At 32.7% G+C, this 25,697-nt stretch overlaps 1 protein-coding gene and 1 pseudogene across 1 annotated transcript in view; both read right to left on the bottom strand.

The window, feature by feature from the left end:
• LOC145283595 (uncharacterized) overlaps nt 1-25,697 on the bottom strand; it is a 3,312,299-nt gene that overhangs the window by 1,632,841 nt on the left and 1,653,761 nt on the right. The gene's annotated exons all lie outside the window — the stretch shown is intronic.
• Nucleotides 14,038-14,154, bottom strand: LOC145284117 (5S ribosomal RNA; annotated as a pseudogene).

Below are 25,697 nucleotides of genomic sequence, written 5' to 3'. Positions count from 1 at the left end.
TCCCAGTGATGGCCGAGTGTGCTGGAAGGACTTTAGAATTAGAAGGGTAAATATGAACTACTTACTCTATAGATGTTAGCGATCGTGGTGATGTTACTCCTAGGATGTATGTATCACTTTATTATAACGAACAAATGTGTCTAAAATGGCGTTCTAAAGTTATGTAAGATAGTGGATGATAGTTTAGACAAAATACATTATATGTGACAGCTCTTATGGCAAACCTATGGTAATTTGGTTCATAGTGGAATTTCTGCAATCATTTTATTATATAGTAGAAGATAGGTAACTGCATATAAGTATCTTAAGGCTACACCAGCACAAGGTTTAATGAGTGTTATGTAGACCTTTAGAAACACGTGACGATATATAATAGTGGAATTCGGTAATGTTTATTTATATAACAGGACGACTCAACAATACTTTAATCACGTTGACACACCGGTTCCCGCCAGATCGCCGAAGTTAAGCAACGATCAGTCTGGCCAGTACTATATTGGTGACAATTTTGGACTTCCAGATGCTGTATGTGCTCTCCGCTTATCTCGGCATTGTTTCCAGTCGTCCTGGACCTCTCCTTTCCACTGGACCGAAGCAATGCCGTTTCAGTAGAGGTGTGATTAGAGACTGCGCAAACCTTACCACACACTTACACGCGTAGCTGCTCCTACAGGGGGTATTCTTTGTATTTTGAAACTGAATGGAGGCATCGTTATATCGAGCCACCATAATAAGCATGGGGCCGTATATTAAAAGCCCATGAAGATATGACAATAAAAATAGTGAGGAACCACCGAGAACGTTTACCTCAACAAACCTTAATCACAAAGTTTGCTGAACACTTTGGGAATGTCATACTGGAAATACTGCCGAGGTATATGATGAGCCAGCCACACAGATTGCAAGAAAAAAAGAAATACAGCGAAATCAAGATAGATACAAGAAAACAAGGATAGGATCAGCATAAAAGAACAGGAAAGTTCCCGGAAGAGCTTAAACGGGAGTATATAGACAGAGATGCTTCACTCCAATGGCTCAAGAGCGGGAGACTTCCATATTACGATAAAAGACTCATTGTAGCGAGTCAAGATCAGGGCTTACTCACAAATGTATTACAAAGAATGGCTGGCCAAATAGCTAATGCCGGTTTTGCCACTCTGCAATTGAGAGCCCAAACCACCTAATGTCTGCATGCCCAATCGTATTGGCAGATAGCCTTTACACTGCTCGTTACAACATAGAATACCTCCATTGGAAGATCTGTGGAGAGATGCAACTTGACAGATCGACGAACATCTGGGAACATGAACCACCTCCGATAACATCAAACGGAAAAGTGACCGTGTTCTATGACAAAGGTTGGCCGATACATAAAATACAAGGCCACCAAAGCAGATATTGTAATATGGAACAAGCCCGAATGAACTGCGCTCATTATCGATACCACACCGCCAAATGAGTTTGGCCTTGATAGAGCTGAGCGGGAAATAGATTAATTTATTAGGACCTAAAATGATCTAAAAACGACGTGGTCTCTGAAAGAAAGAAATATTATACCGGTTGTGATAGGAGCAACTGGCTTAATAAAAACAATCTTCAGAAATACTTAGAGGCAATACCTAGCAGACCAAGCTCTAACAAAAAAGTACCTTTTTTTGCTTCATAATTGATTTTTTTAACAGTCATCAGGATTCTCAGTGTTGTAGAGTAGGGTCCTCCGAGGAGGGGGGACTTAATACATTAGCTAGTTTGCATAGTAAAGCCAAAAGGAAATAATGACAGAAAAAGTATGAAAATATGGATTTTACGATGAGTCAACTGTTTAAAGCCAGTTTAAAATCGACGAAGCCATTTCCTAACTATGCTGACATCAAATGCATCACCTTAATAAACGTCGAAACGATGAATGTTGATCGGTTTAACTTTTTCTATATGGAAGAATAAAGTACGTCCAGGCCAGTGATTGCTCTCTTAAAATCTTATATTGTCAATATCTGCAACAGACAGATGAAACTTTTTTAGTTATGAATGGATAAGTTCTATCATCATAACAGCGCAATTTGGAATCTTTTCAAACGCTTTCGAGCGGAATAAAAGATAGGAGACATTAACTTTAGAACATCCCTCGTATGAAGCACTATAACATTGTCGGGAATATAAATTTTAAACATTAAACGATTTCATTCATCATAAAAATGCAATTTATAATCCTTTCTGGTCATATCCAGGCGAACTAACAGACAAAACGTCCATCCATCGAATCTATTTTCATCGTTTTACATTAAGACAACATGCTCAATATGCCACAAGAGATCTAGGTTTATGGAAATATTATAGCTATAATAATATTTCTGAAAACCCAATCAAGTTCAAATTACTGCCGTCATATCGTAAAATGCCTACAATAATTACTACTGCTGCTGCACATACTTACAGTAGATTATTATTATTACTAATAGGACAACTATTACAAAGATAAAAGAATTACACATCTATATAAAGACAATAAAAATAAGAATAAAATCAAAAGTCTACAAATTTGTGCAGACATTGTTTACCCAGCTTAAGCTTTGAATAAACTCTTGTTTTTATTCTGTTGAAAAAATCCAACAGCGAATGGAAAATATATCTAACAGAAACCGCAATGTGTTTTGTTAAGTGATAAATTATTTGGCTGGCGAGGAAGGAAGCCAGATTATACAAGCTCATGTGTCATAGATCAGAACAATTATGGATAGTCTGGGTCTCTTCCTCATTGTCAAAACTGGTTTGGAGTTACGAGAGTTAGATCCTAGTAATATAAACAAATCGATGTTGCTTTATCGATTATTGTCTGGACAATCACTAGACGATCAGACTGCACAAGATGAAGTAGACTAATATACACCGAATAGGATAAAGATGGATCGTTCTAGTAGTTGAGGATAAATGTTAATTCAATGCCAACTGCATCATCGCATTCAAAGAGTTGGGCCAAGTGGCAATTATAAAAACAAACGTTAATTCACTGTGATATACTTTATATAAAAAGGAACATAAAAATATACACCAACAAAAGTATATGACACTAAATATGTGAAAATCATCAGTACCGTCAGTTTAAACCTGATATATTGTGACCAGTTTATGGTAAAATAAGATCATTTTTTTTCCAGACTCTGTTCATATTTCTTTGTACCGGGAATAGTTACGGAACATTGTTTTTTTTGTTTCGGATTGCAATTTTTTTTAAATTCAATTTTCACCCTAAACAAGGCAAGTGTCACTTTGAAGTAGGGGTTACTATCGGGGACATAATTTGCGGGGGCATTATGAAGGGAGATGAGTAGAAAGATGTTTGTTCACATTACACTTGAACTTCTGCGTATCGGTACAGTTAGGAAAGCCTTATCCCAAAAGGGAGTTCCAAAGACTTGTAGTTTTGGGGAAGAAACTATTGGAGTAAAAGGCTTTCTTACACCTAAAGATCTCTACTATAAATGCGATATTAATATTAATTAAAAACAGTAAGTTCTCTAGAGTGCAATGTAGAATAGCGTATATTTTGAACTAAGTGAGTGCATGGCAGCATGTGTAGCTTCTAGCCAGGCGATTTCACGGATTTCCATGGCATAAAAAGATCGGAGTATGAAATATTCGTTAGTCATCATTCACTCCCGGGCCTCCCTGCTAGATCTAAATGAATATATTTGATTCACACATACGCGTATATGCAAATATATAAATGTGCGTATATATATACAAGAATAAAAAAGCATTGAAAATGCAAAAGGATATAGGGATGGTATGCCAAAAAGTATACAAACAAGATAGCTATGAATGGCTAGGCACATGGAAATAGAATTGCATCCAAACTATAGCCCTATAGCTTTTCTCCAATCTTCATTCCGTGCCATCATTACGGTTGTAAAAAGCTATAGGGCTCTACTTTGGATGCAATTCTATTTCCATGTGCCTAGCCATTCATAGCTATCTTGTTTGTATACTTTTTGGCATACCATCCCTATATCCTTTTGCATTTTCAATGCTTTTTTATTCTTGTTAATTAGTATTTTAACTTACAGTCTTATTTTTAAACTTACATTCATGATAGTATTGTCTTTTTTAGGAGGCGGCACCTCCATTAGTAGCAGGTCGCTTCCTGCTGAGTTTTAGGTCTTTGGGTTTTGGGCCTTAGGAGTTGCCTCTTGGTCCTCCATCGGTTCTATATTACATAGAGAGTGCTACCGCCTCTCTGATAAAACAGTTAGAGTATTATAAAGTTCTAAAATGTTCATACTTTCACTATTAAATTTTTCTTGGTTCATTCTTTGGCGTTTTGGCAAAGATTTGGCTGTTTTTGATATTTATATTTATAATAGTTTGTGCATGAGGCAGCTTTTTCCCCTTGGGATCCCTGCTATTCCGTGCTTTTGAGTCAGCACGTGAGGCAACCTTCTTTTTTTCTGGTTCTTTGTTATAAAGAGCACGTGAGGCAGCCTTCTTTTTTATGGTTCTTTGTTATAAAGAGCAGGTGAGGCAGCTTTTTTCTCCTCAGAATCCCTGTTATACCGTGCTTTTGACTCAGCACGTGAGGCAGCCTTCTTTTTTTCTGGTTCTTTGTTATAAAGAGCACGTGAGGCAGTTTTTTCCCCTCGGGATCCCTGTTATACCGTGCTTTTGAGTCAGCACGTGAGACAGCCTTCTTTGCCTCAGGATTTGAATGATACTTAATTTTTATTATTTCAGCATTTTTCTGATAGTATTCTTTTTGCTCAGATAATACCTTGACTTTGTTTTTTTCATAGTCTATATTCCTCTGAGCTTTTTTACTACGTGCTGACTTTGGCATTTTTTATTAAATGTAAACATATAACACTTATGTATATCTTACTATAATATCACTTATCTTATAGCAAGACAACTCCCGTAGAATTGAGATACTGCCCCGTCACCAATAGTTAAAGTGTGGAACGGTATATACACCAATAGTGTAGTTGTTATCTTTATATGAAGTCCTAATCAGTGACAGTGTGAGGTTACTTGGTTAATTTATTGTAGTTTATTTTAGAAAACTTACTTGTTTTTATTAGTAGATTGTGTATAGTAGCCACACTATCTAGTTATTTTTGTGGGTAGGGCTTGGATTTTGATTCTTTTTGGTCAGCTTCCAGTGAGTTCTTAGAAGATGACTTTCTTGCAGTTTCTTTTGCGGTTAATTTAACTTATTTCCTTTGGCGTTTGGTGAGTTCTTAGAAGAACTGGTCTGATCTACTTTTCTTAGCGAGCGAAGAGATTCAGCTGCATTTAACAATGGTTCCTATAGGGTATTTTTGCGCATGCGTGAGAATTTCAAGTTTCCTCCTTATTTTTCAATAGTTTGACATTAGTCATGTGTCTTTCTGCCAAGAGCGATAGACGTCAGTGTTAGCCGTGATCGTCTAGAGGTTAGGACCCCAACGTTGTGGCCGTGCTAACCTAGGTTCGAATCCTGGTCACAGCATTGACATTTTGTACATATTTTACAGTCCAAAATCTGAAGAATTATTTGTGTTTATAACATTGTTTTTTGACGTCGTACTTGCTGATAGGTTACTCTTATAACAATTTTGATCAACTGAGATAAAGATTTCGTGGTTTCATTAACGCTGGTGGGTTACTGTTTAAAGAAAAACCTTAACGTTCACCTCAAATATTCAGCGTCCAAGAAATATAGGCCACTGGCAAACTGGAACGTCTGTGAGCATCCGGTGTATTATTTGGAGCTGTCCCTTTTGAGAGAACTTCCGTGTTCAAAGTGGTCTGTCTACATTGGGTATATAGTGTTTAAAACTTGTTATTACGCGTAATCTTATTTAATTATGGAGTTAGCTAAAAAGCGATGGATCACTGCACTTCTCCGTGTAAAGAGCAGTCGATTGATGCTTGAACTGTTGTCAGCGACCGTTCGTACACCGAGATACATCGTCTGAAAAGAAAGAAGAAAGAAGAAGAAAGAAAGAAGAAAGAAGAACAATTGGCCATTTTTGTACTCTTTTTTTGCTCTCTTTTAAGATTTTAACCGACGTTCTGACACTCGCTGGATTCGTAAGACGCTTCTCTGTAAGAATATGTGCTTTTTGAAACTTATAAGTTGATTTTAGTTGAGATTTGGATAGTTTTGTTTTGTAGGCGTATATAGGCGTGTACGGACCATTCCTCTATAGAGAGAGTTAACGCCTCTCTGATATAAGTACATGTTCCACTTTTTTTTATCTCTAACCCCCTTCTAGTTTATTTTAATTCAATTTAAATTTATATATATATATATATATATATATATATATAACTACTTAATTTACTCACATAAAATTAATATACGAAAGTATAGATTTATGCGTAAACTTTAAGTATTTACTTCAAAAGTGCTCAATACGTAGGTAGAGCTAGTTAGTAAATTATAATATATATATATATATATATATATATATATATATATATATATATATATATATATATACAGTAGCACTCCCGATTACATTTGATCTAGCATACGGTTTTTTAAGGTAACGATGTGAATTCAATGTTTTTTTTAACCTTGTTTAAGGCATTTGCCCCGTTTTACTGTGTAATTTATAATATTATTTGATTATATACATGTGTCTTATATGGTGTACTTTATTTTGTTACTAGTTTGTAATGCGATATCCCTGTGTTCTAATATATATATATATATATATATATATATACATATATATATATGCATGCATACCAAGCATATATATGCACTTACATATATACATATGTATATATAATGTAATATAATAGTTTCAAATATAATTTTTCAGTTGTTAATTTATTGCTTTTCAGAAGGTGACCATTAAAATATAGTTTTGTAGGAGGCTAACAAGTATGCAAATATTGTCTTTGCTGTATTTTTAGTCACTTAATCGTCAGATGCTTTCCTTAAAAATATCTGGATTAAAAAATAATTCTTCCCGCGATTCGTCTTTGTAAAATTGACATAAAAACATTTTAATTACGAAACAAAACTATCGATTACAATTAGCATATAGAAACTAAGGTTTTAAGTAAATGACTAACATATCAAATACATTTTGGAAATTTAGAAAACGGTGTTGTTTATAGCACAAATATTTGTTAACAAAACCCATTTTTTCTTTTTCAGTCATTAATATCTCAAAATGTTATTATAAAAAGACAAAAATACAAATCTTCAATTCTCTTCAATCTTTCGAGCATACGTTGTGCGAAATGATTCGTACTGCACGGAGAGGCTAAGTAGGTAGTTTTATTAATTTATTTGGAATGCTGGTGAAAAGCTATGAAGCCTTAAGGCTTTGGTTGCTACGGAATAATTCACTGGCCTCTCACATTTCACCTGAGCTATTTCATCGAAATCTACTTTCAACGTAAGGAGATGATTTATAACAATTTGCATTTCATCGGGTGAATACGCATTCCAGGAATTTCTATATCAATCACTTCAAGAAATTAGCTACATATGTATTTGCTTTACATTCAAACGAAGATTCGGTCAATGCAAAAAGTGAGCGATTTATGTGTCTACACTATCGTTTATCATTTGAAAGACGTGGAGAGGTATTTAGGGAATTGATTCCGAATAAATACTCGTACGTAATATAATTTCCGAGAAAATGGCACATTCTTGATATTACATGACTGAATATTATATTTATAAGTTTTCATTGTCGACTAAAAGACCAGGTGTTTTACATGTCTTCACAAATGGGGAAATCTTTCTCTAAAAGGACGCACGCTAATGATTTTATAGAATTCAAAGAATGCAAATAATTAAATGTTCTAAAACCATATAAAATAAAATGTAATGTTTTTAGAAATAATATTTATCCAGAATTACACTCGGCACACCAATTCGATCTTCGAACCAATATTTCTCCGCAATTACCATTTATTCCAGGAGGTGAGAATAAAGTTTTGTTTTGATGAATTATATTTTTTTTATCGGAACGAAAACTTATAACAAAAAATTAAAACTTATGATTTCTTTTGTCTTTAAAAATATAACACGCCATATATATATATATATATATATATATATATATATATATATATATATATATATATATATATATGAGTAGTTAGCCTTCTAAACACGAGAAAATGTACGTGTGTGTCATTGCAACGTTGCGCAAAGTTTACATTAGCTTAGAAACGTGATGCTAATGTTGAAAATGTAACGCTCCAGCCATAATCCTTATCGTTTGAGCTGTCATCAGATGTATAAAAAATTTTCCTACTCGAAACGAATAATTATATATATATATATATATAATATATATATATATATGTGTGTGTGTGTGTGTGTGTGTGTGTTCATGTTTGTGATTCAGAACATAATTGGACACAGTTTTTAAATGAAATTCAGCTGCTTTAATTCCTATATGGCTTTCATACCATCTAAACCATTTTAAAACACTTTAATAATGGAAAATGTTAGTATTTACTCGGATCATTCATATAGGAAAATGCCACAACTTAGAAACTCTTTTATCGCATGGACAATACTAATTAAGTAAATATCTTATTTATTGACTTCACACGCATAGTATTTTATTTATATTAAAATGTATTACATCTTACACGCATTTCACACATATACATCAAGCACATAATTGATAAGGTCTACGCAAATATGGACATTGTTATTATTATATTGATTTAGTGTTTCAAGTTTCATTGGTAATATTATTCCAGTAAACTTGTCGAGTTCCATAGAACGCCGCCTGACACAAGAAGGAAGTGAAGCTTTTAGAACGACATCGCGGCAAGCGAAATGAAAACACAATTGGAGTCCAGTCTAAACACAGCTCCAAAAGCAATGCAAACAGAGGAAAGAAAAAGCTGGACAGTTCACCGTTGATTTCAATAGAAGCAGTTCTCAAGAGATAAATACAATTTTATCCGACGCAAAAGGTTCCTGTGACCATTTAAGGCTCAGCTGAAGTAAATCGAAACAACTTAAGACATCCATGGTGTTGTTTCTTGTCCCAAACAATCGAAAGGTTAAGAGAAGCTCATCCACTTGACGTGGTCCAGTTTATCCGTCATGTTTGAAGGTCAGAAGCCGTTCAGATTCGTTTTCAAATCAGCTTAAATCAATGCTCACGTTAGAGGTATTGGTAGTAAGGAAATCTCCTCGAAAACACAGTGAATTGCGGTTTATATAACTCATTTACCACACACACACACATACTTATAGATGTACACACGCGCGCACACACATATATATATATATTTAAGTTAATTCACAATTTTTGAAAACACATGTTCTTTTATTTTCTTATATGAAATGTTACAGATGTATTTCGTTATAAATCCTCTACAAACAGTAATATATGTGATTACTGTATTTTTTAATGTAGCAAACTCTGCAGACACTCCTTACAGAAAAAAAAAATTAAACATAATTTTTACATGATACAAACAGTCAAAAACATATATCTCATGTCGAGAGTGTAATTACCATTCTCGACCACGTCTTCATTTATATATATATATATATATATATATATATGTGTGTGTGTACATATATATATATGTATTAGAAAGGAAATCAAAAGATTGTAGTGTTTACCTGATATTCGCAATAAAAACTTTAAGCCAATATAAATAGAAGTATTTAAATATAGATAAATTAATCCCAACTGAATAAAAAAAAATACTCTGTACGCAATAGAGAGAAGAGGTTATCATAATATGAAGAAAATTAGAACTGTAAGTTCAAATTTACAATAAAAATTTATTGTTCGACTGAATACTCCAAAAAAAACGATATGGACTTTGTAAATTGTTTTTTGAGTATCCAGTCGAACAATAAATTTTTATTGTAAATTTCAACTGACAGTTTTAATTTTCTTTCTCTTTTATATATATGTACAGATTTAAAGGTGTATAAATATATAAAAGTGTATATATATAAATATTATATGATTAGTGTGTGTGTATATATATATATATATATATATATATATATATATAAAGAGTGTATGTATGTATATATATAAAGTATATATGTATATAAATAGTGTATATAAAGAATATATATATATATATATAGAGAGAGAGAGAGAGAAGGAGAGTATATATATAAAGTGTATGTATGTGTATATATATCTATATATATATATATATATATATATATATTACTCTTGAGATCTTGTCATCATGAAAATCTATGAAAAAATTTTGAATCTCAAGTTTTCTATTCAAATACCTGCTATATAATAGTTTGTTTTACACAAATGACAACTGTTATCAAGGCGCCGAACTACTCAAGGATAAGGATTGATGAGTGTTCGGTAGTCAGTGTGAAAAGATTGTAATGATCGTTAGTAATGGGAGTTTCGTGAATTCGATTATAAAAGGGGCGGTTCATCAAGAACATATTTACATTAGGCTTTAAGACGACCATACTGTAGTCAGCTAGAAAGCAGATAAACGGACCAGCATTCCACAGGCAGGAAGTTCTTAGAAAAGAAGCTTTGTTCATAGAATCACAGTCTATGTTTAATCACGGATTAAGAGTGAAAAAAAAACAATTGATAGTAGTTCCACCTAGACGAGTTTTCTTCGAAAATGTCTGGCAAAAAGTGACACTTAAATGCAGTTCAGCCGATAGAGCAGAGACAGGCAAGTAAAGTCTCATCTATGGGATGAAAATTGCAGGGGTGAAAAAAGGTCATCCACTCTTAGGTTACAGACGTCGGTTTTGAACTCTGTCAAGACAGGATAGGGTCTGATAGCAGCTCCTGCCTAGATGTTAAAACAGTACTCAATCATACGGCGTACTTATCTATTGCACAGATAGAGAATTGCATAGGTAGAAAGATAACTATTTCCCTACTTTTATTTTTTAGTCACTATCCATTTTCCTTTTCTCCTCGGTCTAAATGAATTCCGAAGGAATACGTCTTCCCTTCATGATTGCCTTAATAAAGTTGTGTACCCCTAATAAAATCATGATTATATATATATATATATATATATATATATATATATATATATATATATATATATATATATATATGGCATAAACACGTTGGCACGAAAGTTATCATCAGAGTTATTTCCACTTCTTGACAGAATGTTGTCATCTCTTCTGATTGATATAGAGCCTTCAGTCGCACGCAGGTTGCTCTTTAAACCAGCTACACTCTTACTTATTCGTTCACGATGGAGATGGGGTAAACTGTCAGTGTTTGGTGCTGTTTGTAGTGGGACTTAATTAAGTACCTCGAGAGTCTTATCAAAATGCTTGCTGAATTAGAAACTAAACTACGGATATTACCGCAATACTTGTGTGGGCTGGGAAGCAGCATAGCCTCATACAATTTTTGGCCATGCCTGATATTATCTGACCTCACATGGTTGATTAAACAGGATTTCGAGAGAAGAAAGATGCTACAGATTGTGCATTTCAGTACGCCTTCAGTTCGGCAGGAATTGCGGATTCACCCTGCTTTCGAAAGGCACGCTTTTATACTGAATGTTAAATACGCTTTTTATAAAATAACTGTATTCTTCTATAACTATGTGTGGATTATCGGGTTCAGATATATCGACTCCTGTTTATCGAGACACCCTGCACTGAAGATTCCCGAATGGATGAAACACGACTGTCTGTAGGTATTTAATTATTATAGTAAATAATTATGTCAACCCCTTAAATAAACTCGTTTCTTATCGTTGAGCACTTTCGGTTGAATTAAGTAGGTCAATTATGAATAGATCATCGTATAATAATTAGATCACTCTGACTGACGTAAAAAATTATTTTATGTCATGCGGTTAATAGTAGTAGAATGGATACGGATTGTGTTGCCGGGTTCGGATCTATCGACTGGTGTTAATCGTGACACCCTGCACTGAAGATTCCTGAAAAGATAGTAAATTATATATATATATATATATATATATATATATATATATATATATATATATATATATATATATATATATATAAAGTGAGAATGTCTGTGAGGACACTTCTCAACTAATATACTCAACGAATTTTTAATTTACAAGCTAGAAATTGTGTATATTGAGTATAGTGACATATGGAAAACGTGTTTAATCAGTTTTCATCTGAAATAATAGCGCTAACGGGTCAAAATTGAAAACATGGTATATGTATGTCACCTGATTTTTATCTGTTAAGTACGTTTTCCTAAATGAGTATACGTGCATGGTTCCTATGACATATTACTAATGTAAATAAGAAGTCGGTTTGAAAACACTTTCTTAAGACAATGTAAACCTGCCCTATTAGTTATCATACTTAACTCCCTGTCTTTGGGCTTTAGTTTCAATATCATATCGCATATATTTTTTACTTACATTAAATGAACTGTTGATAAAAAACTAGATAATACTTGCATGCACATGTCTCAGTCTTCCTCCGAGTTTTGAACTTGATTTTTTAAAGAGAATTTAGGTTACTTTTCAATTCGACAGTATATCTGTTATAATAAATTAGCATGCCGTCAAAAAGAAAGAAAAATAGATTGCAAGAGAAACTAACAGTAATTATCCCCGTTCTCCAATGAAACATGCATTAGAGAAAAAATGCTACCCAATTATACTTATTATATATATATATATATATATATATATATATATATATCGTAGATACATAATATATATCTTTACAGACTTATTCTGTTTTTCTAAACTTATATATATATATATATATATATACTCGGGCTGGTAAAAAAAATGGAACATCATGTTTTTAGCGCTTACTTTTTATTGAGGACGATCTGTGAGATGTAATTGGTGCTGAAGTATCTACTAGACTATACCAAACTAACTGAAATCGTTGTTTTACAACAGAATGTTTTTTTTTTTATTTATCCATTGCAATGTCAGTTTTTGAATATTTCGTGCTTCAAAATAATAGAACAAGGCAGGTAAGTAAACAAAATAGATGTTGTATTAATATAAATACAAATAAAATTAATCAATATTTAGTAACAGCACCTTTGCCTTTATAACAGCATAAATTCGCCGAGGCATGGAATCAACACGCTTCTCGCAATCTTGTGTAAACACTGGATCCCATGTGTTCTGGATTGCAATCCTCATGGCTGCAAGGGTAGTAGGTTTTTCTTTGCGGAGCTTCCTCTTTATCTGGTCCACCAAGGCTTCAATAACATTAAAATCTGGCGGGTTCGTCGGCCATTCATTAACAGGGATCGATCGTTCTCGGAGCCAGGAAGATATGGTGTTGGCAGAGTGCGGCGATGCCAAGTCATGTTGAAAAATGATGACTGTAGCCTCCCTGTCAAACTGGTTATCCAAGACTAGCAGTAAATTAACTTCCATGATATCTCGACACATTCTGCGTTTACAGTTCCTTTGATGAAGCATAGATTACCAACATCTTAAGCACTCATACACCTCTAAACCATGCAAGACTGCAGGAACCACATACTTCTGAACGCATTCTTGGTTATACGGTTCCGTGGTTCTTCGCCAAACATGTGGTCGCCGAAGGATATACAAAATCGAGACTCATCTGAAAAGCAACTGCTCATCAAACCTGGACTACAGACGAATGGTGGCGTGTGATCTTATATATATATATATATATATATATATATATATATATATATATATGATGAAAATAATGGAAATAGTATTCCGACAAAATAGAGAAATAAAAAGGAAAAAAAACGTATTATGTGTTCATCAACGTTTCGTCTTTATTTATAAGGAAGTCTCGAAATAAAGACGAAACGTTGATGAACACATAATACGGTTTTTTCCTTTTTATTTCTCTCTCTCACTCTCACTCTCTCTCTCTCTATATATATATATATATACACACAGGCTCCTTCAGTCTTTGACAGACTAAGGATACCCCCCGAAGGGTTGTCTCCGCGGGAATTTTTTTGTGGCAGGAGGTGCACAATCTCCAACCACACCTCTCCTGAGTCAACGTTGGTAAATACCAGTGGCAAGTGAAGTCTATGTACAGGACGACTGGAAGCAAATGTCGAGATAAGCGGAAAGCACATGCAACGCCTAGAATTCCCAAATGGTCATCCATCTGGTACTAACTAGGCTCAATGTTGCTTAACTTCGGTGATCTGACGAGAACCGGTGTATCAACGTGATTATGCTATATATATATATGTATATATATATGTGTGTGTGTGTATATGTATGTATATATATATGTATGTGTATGTATATATATGTATATATGTGTATGTATATGTGTATGTATATGTATATATGTATATATATATGCATATATATATATATGCATATATATAAAGATCTTTTACATTTTAGTTAAACCTTTTCATAAAATATAGAAAATAGCGCGATTTAATTTTAAAACTCGATTTTATGTTCATAAATACATTGTACTTCATTATATTAAGTCAAAATTTTATTTCGTTAAAGAGGAGCCCGTACATAGCCTTTTTTTTATAAAGAAGCAATGAGTATATACAGTCGACAAAACGTTTTATTTTACAAAAAGAATTCTTGTTGGCAAATCGCACTCAATTTTCAATGATTAAGTGATATTACCGCGAAAGGAACATATTTGTTCCATGTGATTTCTGTCTTTTCGCTACATTTTGCATAATAATCTGTTAACTCGCTTTACTAACTGGGTATTTCTGGTCGAAGTGTATATATCATTAGCCTAATTGTTTTCACGTCGTTTTATGTTGCTTTCACAAGATGAATCTGGTTATGCGCATACTCATTCCATCATATACAGTGGACATGATATTTTTACTCCCTACTTCAGATCTATGTTACTGTCTAGGAATTAAGGAATATATAGCAGTAACTGCAGATACTCGGCTTTGCCAGGTTAAAAACAACAAAAATATATTTCTTTTATGATGATTTAGTCACATATTATTAAAGATGCATGACATTTCCCAAGTTGTTGCGATTTGTCTGATAGTTGCCGAAACTTTGGATGTTTGGAAGCATAAAACAACCATCTTCATTTATGAAATTCAAAGAGGAAACAACACCTCATAGCTTAAAGAAAAATAATTCATAGGTTTTATAAAAACGTATTTCGTTTTTAAAAGCAGCTGATTAGAGTTATACTAATAATTCAAAAACAATTAAATGTAAATATAAATTACTAATAAGTTAGCTTTGCATAATATTTCCTAATAAAATACTTAACGTAATTTTATTACTAATTATCGATTTCAAAACCGATAACTTTTGAATGTTTATTCCTTTTGAATAAATAGTATATATATATATATATATATATATATACATATATATATATATATATATATATATATATATATAAATTATGCAGGGATAAAAGTATACACGCGTCCATTTTCAGTATTGAAACCTATTTGTGAAACAGTGTTATTTTGTATATATTAAGAAAATTGAGAACAAACAAAGACAACCAGATAGCAATACGGCTTTATTATAATAGATTATTGCCGACTTAGCATCAAAAATCAGTTTTCGAGAGTAAAAATATTACACAAGTTGCTTCACGTGTCAGAATGTGCTATTGTAGTTATTCGCTGTGTATCATTTTACCTGAAGATTTTGCATAGAGATAACGAAATACGCAATTATGCCAGGAATGATAAGCGACGCAAATGGCTAATATTTTTATAGTGGTTTTTAGTTTAACTTTTTTTCTCACAGACTCGTGTTAAAATTTCGCTTAATCGATTAGTCGGAATCGGATCATCGGATTTTCAATTTCAATTCTCAGCGACAAACAGGAAACGACACTTCGCCATCGTTCGATCAGTAAGCGGCTCACGCAAACCTTCACTTTATTTTCAGGTAAAGAAACAAAGACACACCCAATATAGCTTCGTCCATTTAATATAACGAATGGTTTCGTATTATGTAGATCCTTTTAACTACTGTCGATGAAACTGCACGTGTATCTTGTCAAAATCTGGAATCAGTTTGTCGTCATATTTAACACGGGAATTCGCAGGGAACCATTATATTTAAAACATAAGTGTGGCATATACACAGCTTATTTGGCGTATCTTAGCTGAGTGCATGTATGTGAAAATATTTCCAACTATAGTGTGAGAAATCGCATATTTTATTTGAAGCGTGAAAGATCGTAAAAAAACAAGAGAGGGCATTACGCCTATATTGGCAATAACGATTTAAAAAATAAAAACCTCGAACCATCTAGTAACTTAAGGCAAACATTTGATACTAAAGTATTTCCCTATATATGTTAAGAACTGTCTTGGAGAATAGCTTAGAAAAACTCGACTTTGAGAAGCCGAGCATGTAGGCTGTTTAATAGACATTATCTTTCGTAATTAGATCAGAACAAATTTCCACAATCTAAACTATATAATAAAAAAGAATTTATTAAATATAGTAATTTAACAATAAGTTGTACTATTTTTAAAATATAAAGTGATTTATGGGCCACCCGGTATCAAATGCAGCAAAACCTGTAAAACCACAGTAGATCGTGTAACTACATACCGTCTGAATGTTTGCAGAGACGATTTTTACTTGGATCGTGTCAGAAACTATTACGACCTCATGTGGTTACTAGCTATGGCTGCTAAATGATATCCTTTCAAGTCAGCCGTTTTTTTAAATAAGCATCATTGTTATTTTAACCCTAACAATATGACTGAGAATGATTTCAAGCTGGATTTTAGATGAATCTAATTATATTGCATGAAAACAGTATGCAAAGTTAGATGGATTTTAGTTTCCTAATTTAAATAATCGAAATGTTGATAACATTAGTTTGTGAACTTGATGAATGAAAACGTTTGTTATTGGCATAAGTGTTGAACGGTAAACTTATTTAGCACATCCCCAGGTAATGTCAGTAAACAACATTATGTTTAGTTCCAAATTTAGATCTCTCTGAGTAAAGTAAAATTTCATCATTAATAGGCTCACTATAACTCGACGTGGCAATACCTTTGAACGTGTAATCTCTATGTGGAATGTAATTTTTCCTGATTATAAAACAAAGCCGGATTCTTTTTCGGCGCGTCATTTGGATGTTTTGGTAAAGATTTATTTTTGTTAATATCAGATAGTATTTTATTAAAGGTCCATCAATGATGTAAATATAATGTACCATTACAAATGATTTGTTTCCTAACAAAACTACTACAATAGAACCCCGGGATACGGTGACGCAAGGAAACAATTTTTTTTCAGTTTATGATCTGAAATAATATGGTTCTCCGGCCCCAGGTTACGGTATTAATCTTGCTTTACGGTGTTATTTATAATACAATTCGATTATGTACATGTGTATTATATTCTGCACTGTATTACTAATTTGAATGCCGTATTTTGGGGTTATACTGTATTCTATTAACCATGCAGTTTGTTCCTGATATGTCCAGTGAAATGTTTATGTGTCTACAAGCAAATATTGTATCCAAGATTATTATTCATTAATGTGTCTAGATCGGTTTAATAAGATTTGAAAATGAAACTGAAACAATTCTGATTTCTGAAAATAAATATTCTATATTTAAAGTTAATTTGTATAAATTGAAGGCATACCTATCATCGGTTCTCTTCATGAATGTAACCTCTAATATGTTACTACCAGAAAAATATTGTAATGCATCATTTATTATCTATATTGTTTATGAAATATGATTATGATAATTAAATTACATATTCGTTTACAATAGCAATACTTATAAAATTGATAACTAAGCTGACTATTATATTGCACTAAAAAGACGTCTTCCTTGTGTTAAGTATGAATGAAGCAAATATATATATATATATATATATATATTTCTGCGCTTTATCGTCGATTCAGCCTTTTCTCGTTAAAATTTATATGTTCAGAAATTTATGTTTCAGAAATATACCATATAAAACAAATCAAAAAAATCCGCAGTACGCTCTCTCTAGTGTGTTAGAAAATTACGTACAGACTTGAGAGTATTGCATATCTTTATAAAGCCACTATTTCGTCATGCATTATTGTCACATGTTGGTCTGATGAAGTTACCATTAATTTTTCACTCTTAGAGAGGCCCCCAATAGAATCTTCAGTGGCGCTATGTAACAGAGCCAGCAGTAGCATGACACCTATGCAAATGCCCAAGCCAGTGCGCGAGGGAACATAGTAGAAAAAGAAAAAAAAAACAGAAAAAATAGAAACTACATGGCGAACGGAAGCACAAGCCAGTGCGAGGGAAACTTTTATGACAGAGTTCAATCTGAACTTTGAACAAAACAAATGGTGGTGGGACGATAATATCTTGAGACGTAGAAGCGGACAAAAATAGAGATTCGGCAACGAGGCGAAAACAGGCCGGCGTGAGAGATTTAAAATCCGTGTGGCGACAGGAAGATATGTCGATGCTGAAAAAGAAAAAAAGCACGTGCTCGACACGGCAGGGTTTTGTTAACTACATAGGAACGTAGAGACCTGTAAACCCAAGATGCAGGAATAGTTTGGAAAATACCATGAATAAACGCCTTTCATTTCAACTGAAAAAACAGTCTGTCTCGAATTGTTTTTCTTTTTTCCTCCTTTTGCGAGACTTTTGTACAGACCGTCGAGTCCGTGAATAAGTACGACGTTACATTATCAACCAAGCTCTAACGTGTGTCCTACGCTGCAAGGTTGCACCGTGTGACTGTTTCACAAATAATTTAATCCCGCCCTTTCACTGTTAGCATCTTCATAGGCAGGGAATACTTCTGCTCAAATACCCTTCCAAGCAAAATGCAATACATCTTCTCTGGGGAGAAGACTAGTAAAACAGACAAACAAACAAAAAACAAAGAAAACAACAGTAAGTTATTTGAAATGAGTATCTCTGATTAAAAAAAAATAAATTAGTTTCGCGAATCATTGCGTGAATATATTTTCTAAATTAACAACAACAATAAAACATAAAATTTATAGTTGATCTGCCTAACACTAAGAGTGTATGCTTTTTGACCGGGCAACGGAGGTTCAATCCTGTACTGAATAATACCAGAGACTCAAAGCACTATAGTTCATGTCTCATTGAGACATCTTAAGCGTTATCAGGTGAGGATCAAGTATGTCCTTGTAAGTTAAAAGGAAGGAAAAGCGGCATAGTCGTCAATGGATTACTTTGGACCTCAGTCATATTTCCCTTATTATCCACTGCATTGATACTAAATCTAAGTACAATAAATGATCTATCAATCTACATTAAATTCAGCAATTTTTTGCGTCCAGAAGACAACTATTTCCCCTATAAACAAATTGTAATCTTTGTTATACTTTAACCAGGTACTGCAGTTAAATTGTGGATGTACCGAGGTTCGCAGCACGTAATCGTGCACAATTCACCAATATGAAATGAAACTGGATTTAAAGTCAATCAATCATTCTATAATTCCCGAATGTATTTTTAATATTAATCACACAACCACGAATGCTTTTTACATATTGATCAAACCTTTTAATCTAACAAGGCACAAAAGAAGAATATTTAAAATTTTGGAATTTAAAATCATTAGTTTTAATCAAAAGAGAGATTTATTTTCTTTGGTTGGAATTACACTCGAAGAATTGTAGATCGCTCTGAAACAAATTTCACAAAAAATCGGTTGACATGTACCATTCAAAATCATAAAACATTATCATATCCATGGAGTTTCATAGAGATTATTGATCGAGAGAACTTAATATTGAGATATTGATCTCTGGAGCTCCATACTGATGTATTGATAATGACAAACAAGTAAACAGTAATCGGATTGAACGGAATTCTTCGTTGCTATGTTGCCGGTTGTTTCAGAATATTCCATTACGACATCCGTTACTTCGAAAATGTCACTGATATGTCAGAGTGAAATAACACCAATTAGATCGATGCATTGTAATCAATGAAATCATTGCAGTTCTCCTCTGCTGCAATATCGCATATTTAACGAGATTATAAACGGAATTAAAGTAGGCGGCATGGAATAGTAAAAGGGTATCTGTAAAACCAATACACATTATATATATATATATATATATATGTGTGTGTGTGTGTGTGTGTGTGTGTGGACAGAAAGAGAAAGGAAGGGGGAGAGAGAGAAAGATCCTAAGTATGTTTATAGGCCTCCAACTTATGGATGTGATGCCTTATTTCCATATTGATATAATCAACCTAATATTTGTAGAAGATAGCACAATTCGTTCTTAATTAGAAATTCTTCATAGTGCAGAAATCGTTTCATAAAACACACACACACGCACACACATATATATTCAAATAAATATATGCATACACACACACACATATATATATATATATATATATATATATATATATATATATATATATATATATATATAAAAATGTAAAGTTGGTTCGTTCTAAAAGAATAAAACTATATTTCTACGTTACCAATTTATTTGAAATTTTCAGACAACCCATTTTTAGAGTCGAGGTATGTTCTTATGTTATTAAAATAAATTTACCTAATTAAAATTAAAATATTAAATAAAATAAATATATTTTTTAACCGTTTCTGCGAATCTGTTCTGTTGATAAAATTGAACTTCCGGTTCGATCCATTTCACAGCCACGAATTGACGAAAGGTTTCATTTCCTGTTAACTCGATAAAAAAAAACATATTTCATTTGTTTATCTTCCAAATTTTTTAATTTACACATCTTTTCTTTATTATATAAGCCCCCCCCCAAAAAAAAGTTTGTTGCTTGCTTTTGAGTTTTTTTTTTGTTTTTCTATATAAGATTACTCATGCAGAGAGTGATCCGTGCTGAAATAATGTTATTATTTAAAAAGTAATTCTTAACATGGGGAAGTAAGGATGTTTTGTACCTATTCTGTACTTTAACCTTACAATTGATTAAATAAAAAAAAAACATATCGTAAAACGTTATTTAAGCGTGGAAATATGATTTAAAAAATAGCTCGGATCGCTCTCTGCATTAGCACCATTTTTATTTATTGCGGACTATTATTCTCATCTTTATTAGTTATTGTTTCACGAATTTTCGGCCAACTATTCCTCTGGCCTTCATGAAAAGAAGTCCTTTTATAAATGTTCAGTAACTTTTTCCTTTTATTATTCTTAAAGAGTAAAACTTTTCTTATTCATGAAAGGAGTTAAGCCTACGTAAATAAATAAATGTTTGTACACGTGACAAATTATCAATAAATGGTTTAGTTACTTTTTAAAAAAAATGTTTGTAAAAGTGCGAAAGGCGACGTTGTTGTACAACCATTACTCCCATGCTTAATTTCTATACTTATAGGGTTTTGGAATTTTTTTTCACTGGATTATTATGGATTGGACACTAATTAAACAGATTATTAAAAAAAATGTAAAAAAGAAATCATTATTTCGACATTTGAAAGTGGTGCTCACTTTTTAGTTACAACGTTCTGATAAATCAGTCACCCATTTTTTAAGCAATAAAAACGCGGTATATCCAAACCATAGAAAGTAAAAATAATGAGTCTCTACCGCATTTGTAAGTCAGAAATATATTTGTTTCTCAAAGAAAAAAAATAGAGAGAACAGGACTTTTTTTATTGTTTTCATGAAAATAAAGTTTCGAGATTTTTAATTATTTTTTTTTTTACTTATTTAGTCAGTTTGTGGGGTTTTTTTAAAATTGTTTTTGTGAAAGGTGAGTTTTTTTTCAAAACTTTTGTTTTGTTTCTTTTTAATTTTTTTAAAGTATTATAAATTTCACTAACATGCTGGAAAAATGTTTAATAATTTGGTATTTTTGTAGATTAGGTCCACCTCCACAATTTTCCTTTCAATGACGACATTTATAGGTTTCCGAGTATGCTGAATACGCAAATTGCATTGAAATTTTGCGGAAATAAATAGTTATATTATGCATTGTATTCTTCGGCGGCCATCTTTTTACGTGCACACGCGCCATAAACAAATACACACACGTAAAAAAGATGGCCGCCAAAGATTACAATGCATAATACAACTTTTTATATCTTGATAACTACTTATTTCTGCAAAATTTCGATGCGATTTCCGTATTCAGCATAGTCGAAAACCATTTCAAGTCGTCATTTAAAAGAAAATTGAGGAGGTGGACCTAATCTAAAAATTTACCAATAATTTTTAATCCCGTACGCCTCCCGATACATTGCTTCGTCAACATGCGACCATTTTATATCTCCCGAAGACACTTCCGTATTTAGAAAAAAAATAAATAAAAAGTGACCGATTTACCAGAACGTGGTAACTAAAAAGTGAGTACCCCTTTCAAATGTTGAAAGGACTTTTTTTTTCAATTTTTATTCATAATCTGGTTAGTGTTCAATCAATAATAATCCAGTGAAAAAATTTCAAAAAACCTATCAGTATAGAAACTCCACCACGTAAGTAAATAAATAAAAAATGTTACGTGCGCATGCGTTAGCCTTGACTAGGGGGTACTAAGGGGACGGCCATTAAATAATTCTGCGGGTCGCCATGGAACTCAACGCCCAAGGAGTACCAAAATAGTTTTCATGATCTGAAGAAATTTTTTTTTCGAAAAATGGTTGATCACTTTTCCATCTAAATTTAACTTAAAATGAGCACCCACTTTCTGGCCACCTGAGGAAGGGGCATTTATTTTCGTGTTTATTGGCTTAAAGGTTTTTTTGACAAGGCAGTTTGGTACGCGAATGCATATTTAACAGTTTTCGTTTATGCTCACGCATAGCATAAACAAAGGCTACGTCTGTGAAATGGAAAATAGTCCCAGAGTTCAGGGGTTAATACCATGCAAAAGAAATCAAACAAAAAGACTTTTTAGCCAAGAAACACAGAAAGAAAAAAAAATAGCATCCATTTTTTTTCTATCGAATTCATTTGCTGTTTTTATTGAAAACTATTTTCCCCCGGATTTTTTATATAATTTTCCATTAAGGGCTGTGCATCTCACGTTCGTAAATAACACAAAAATTTTGTAGATTTTGGTGTGCTAAAAACGAATCTGCAAACCGTTTCCGTCGCAAAAAAATAGTTTTTATGATATGAAGAAATTACTTTTTCGAAAAAGTGGCGATCACTTTTCCATGTAAATTTAACTTAAAATGAGCACCCACTTTCTAGCCACCTGAGAGAGGGGGGATTTTTTCCCATGTTTATTGACTAAACAGCTTTTGTTTATGCTTACGTATAGCGTAAACGAAGGCTACGGCTGTTAAATGGAAAATAGTCCCAGAGTTCAGGGGTTATTACTATGCAAAAAAAATCAAACAAAAACTTTTTAGCCAAGAAACAGAAAAATGCCCCTCTCTCAGGTGGCCAGAAAGTGGGTGCTCATTCTAAGTTAAATTTACATTGAAAAGTGATCACCCACTTTTCGAAAAAGTAATTTCATGAATGTCATGAAAACTTTTTTTTTGCTACGTAAACAGTTTGCAGATTCGTTTTTAGCACACCGAAATCTACAATGAAATATTTCGTTATATATGAACGTGAAACGGGCCTTAAAGTAAAATAATACCGGATTTTTTTAAGAAGATTTGACGTTTAGTTGTACAAATATCCTCAAACCAGGTAATCACTAAAAGGGATTTTTAAAAGTCGTCACCTGTATCGAGCAAAAGTTTAAAACCACCGATTATATGCCAGCCTACATCATGGTAACATATATTGAGTGAGTTCCTAACAGTATTTTGTATAGTTTTTTTAGTTTAAACTCATTTTCCCAAAATTTCCCCAAACTTAACGTGTTCGATACAGTCTGCCGCCATTTGTATTTTTCAGAGATACCGATAAACATTGAATGTTTTTGAACCGATTATACATTACATAAAAACACTAAAATCTTATCCAGTTAGGTAGAACACTTACTTTTCTTGCCTTTGATAACATTTATTTGTTATATATTTATTTTTTGACAACTTCTTTGTATCTGTGTTTAGTAATATAAACCCTTTTCATTTAATGTAACGTTTAGTCGGCTCGAAAAACAGTGTTTATTAGTGTATTTGAAAGCTACAAATGGTGGTGGACACTGTTGATTACTTTAAGTTAGAGAAAGTGAGTTAAAACTAAAAAAAACTATACAAAATACTGTCAGAAACCTACCGATTATGCCAGCCTATGTCATTGTAACATATGTTCGGTGAGTTTCAGACACTGTTTTGTATAGTTTTTAGTTTTCAATTTACTTTCCCAAACTTAACGTATTCAACAGAATTCGCGACCATTTCTGTTTTTTGAGCCAATTAAACATTTTACATTACATAAAAACACTAAACAATTATCCAATTAGGTAGAAACGTAAATTACCTTACCTTTGCTTTCATTTATTTGTTTTTTGACGACTTTTTCGAATCTGTGTATAGTAATCCCCCCTCCCCCCCACCATCAACCAAATATTAATTACTAACTCACATTTTTTAAAACAACAACAACAAAAAAAGCATTTAGCGTTTCAACATTTTTGCTACGTTCGGCTTCATCCACTGATTGTTGGTCAAGTCCAAAACATGAATGATTGACAGAAACTCTCGAGGATCCAGATCAAATTCTGCAAGAGTACCATTTTTTTCAGTTTCGCCTTCTTTTTCACTTTTTGCAGTGGATTACTGTACTAATATAAGAAACATGCATTTTCTCTTTTATTAAATTTTTTCCATTACGCCAAATTGAGCCACTGCAACGCGTGGCAGGGTACAGCTAGTATATATATATATATATATATATATATATATATATATATATATATATATATATATATATATATTAGTATTTTGAAAAATAGAGCCATATCAAGTCGAGGAAAATTACTACAGCAAAAAGAGTAGGGTCAAGAGAAAAGATACGATGTTTATGAAACATTGTAGAATAGTTCATTAAATATTCGAGTAAAAATAATGCTTTCTGTCGTACCATCTCGAATATCTTTTCATTCGACTAGTTTATTTTCGATTCCATAACGTCTTTCAAGTATATTTCTCTTTTCTTTAACTCACTCTTTTCTATGTAGAAATTGTCTTCGACTATATGGGACTACATTTGTTATTTTTTTAAAACACTAATATTATTTCGTGCAAAAAAATATTTATATATATATATATATATATATATATATATATATATATATATATAGTTTTGAAAATAATAAGCGGAAGTTTCTCGAGAGCTCTTTCGGCTATCATCTCATCAGGAGAAGATCGATAGCGTACAAAATAATATTGTGTCGAAAAATAAAGAGTTCTAATGGGGAACTTATTAAATGTGCCAAAAGTACGGGGACACTAAAATAAATTTATTAACGTTTAAAAACGATTAAAATATTCGCACAACGAGGGATGAGAAAAAAAAAGCGGGAGAAAAGATTTAAAGTTCCCCTAAGAGAAATAATACGTTGGATGTTTCTTTTTGCCGGCATAAAGAAGGTTGACGCACCGCAATAGAGACAGACTCCAAAATATTTAAATGTTTTTTGGAGTCCGCTCTATCTAGCATCTCGAACCAATCTATTTTATATCTATCGGCACAGCACGGGTTGTCAACCAAAGTCCAGAGTCCAAGGCTGCATAAGGAGGGAGACCACCAGACCCCATCCTCCCTTGTTTGATCTTCGATGGAACATGCTAGTTTATATATATATATATATATATATATATATATATATATATATATATATATATATATATATATATATATATATATATTCATGACGGGACAATTCTAATATTTTCCAGATTTC

The sequence above is a fragment of the Euprymna scolopes genome, chromosome 8 (assembly GCF_053919585.1).
Source record: "Euprymna scolopes isolate OS-2025 chromosome 8, ASM5391958v1, whole genome shotgun sequence".
NCBI classification, from domain to species: domain Eukaryota; kingdom Metazoa; phylum Mollusca; class Cephalopoda; order Sepiida; family Sepiolidae; genus Euprymna; species Euprymna scolopes.
This window is presented reverse-complemented; position numbering and strand designations above follow the sequence as displayed.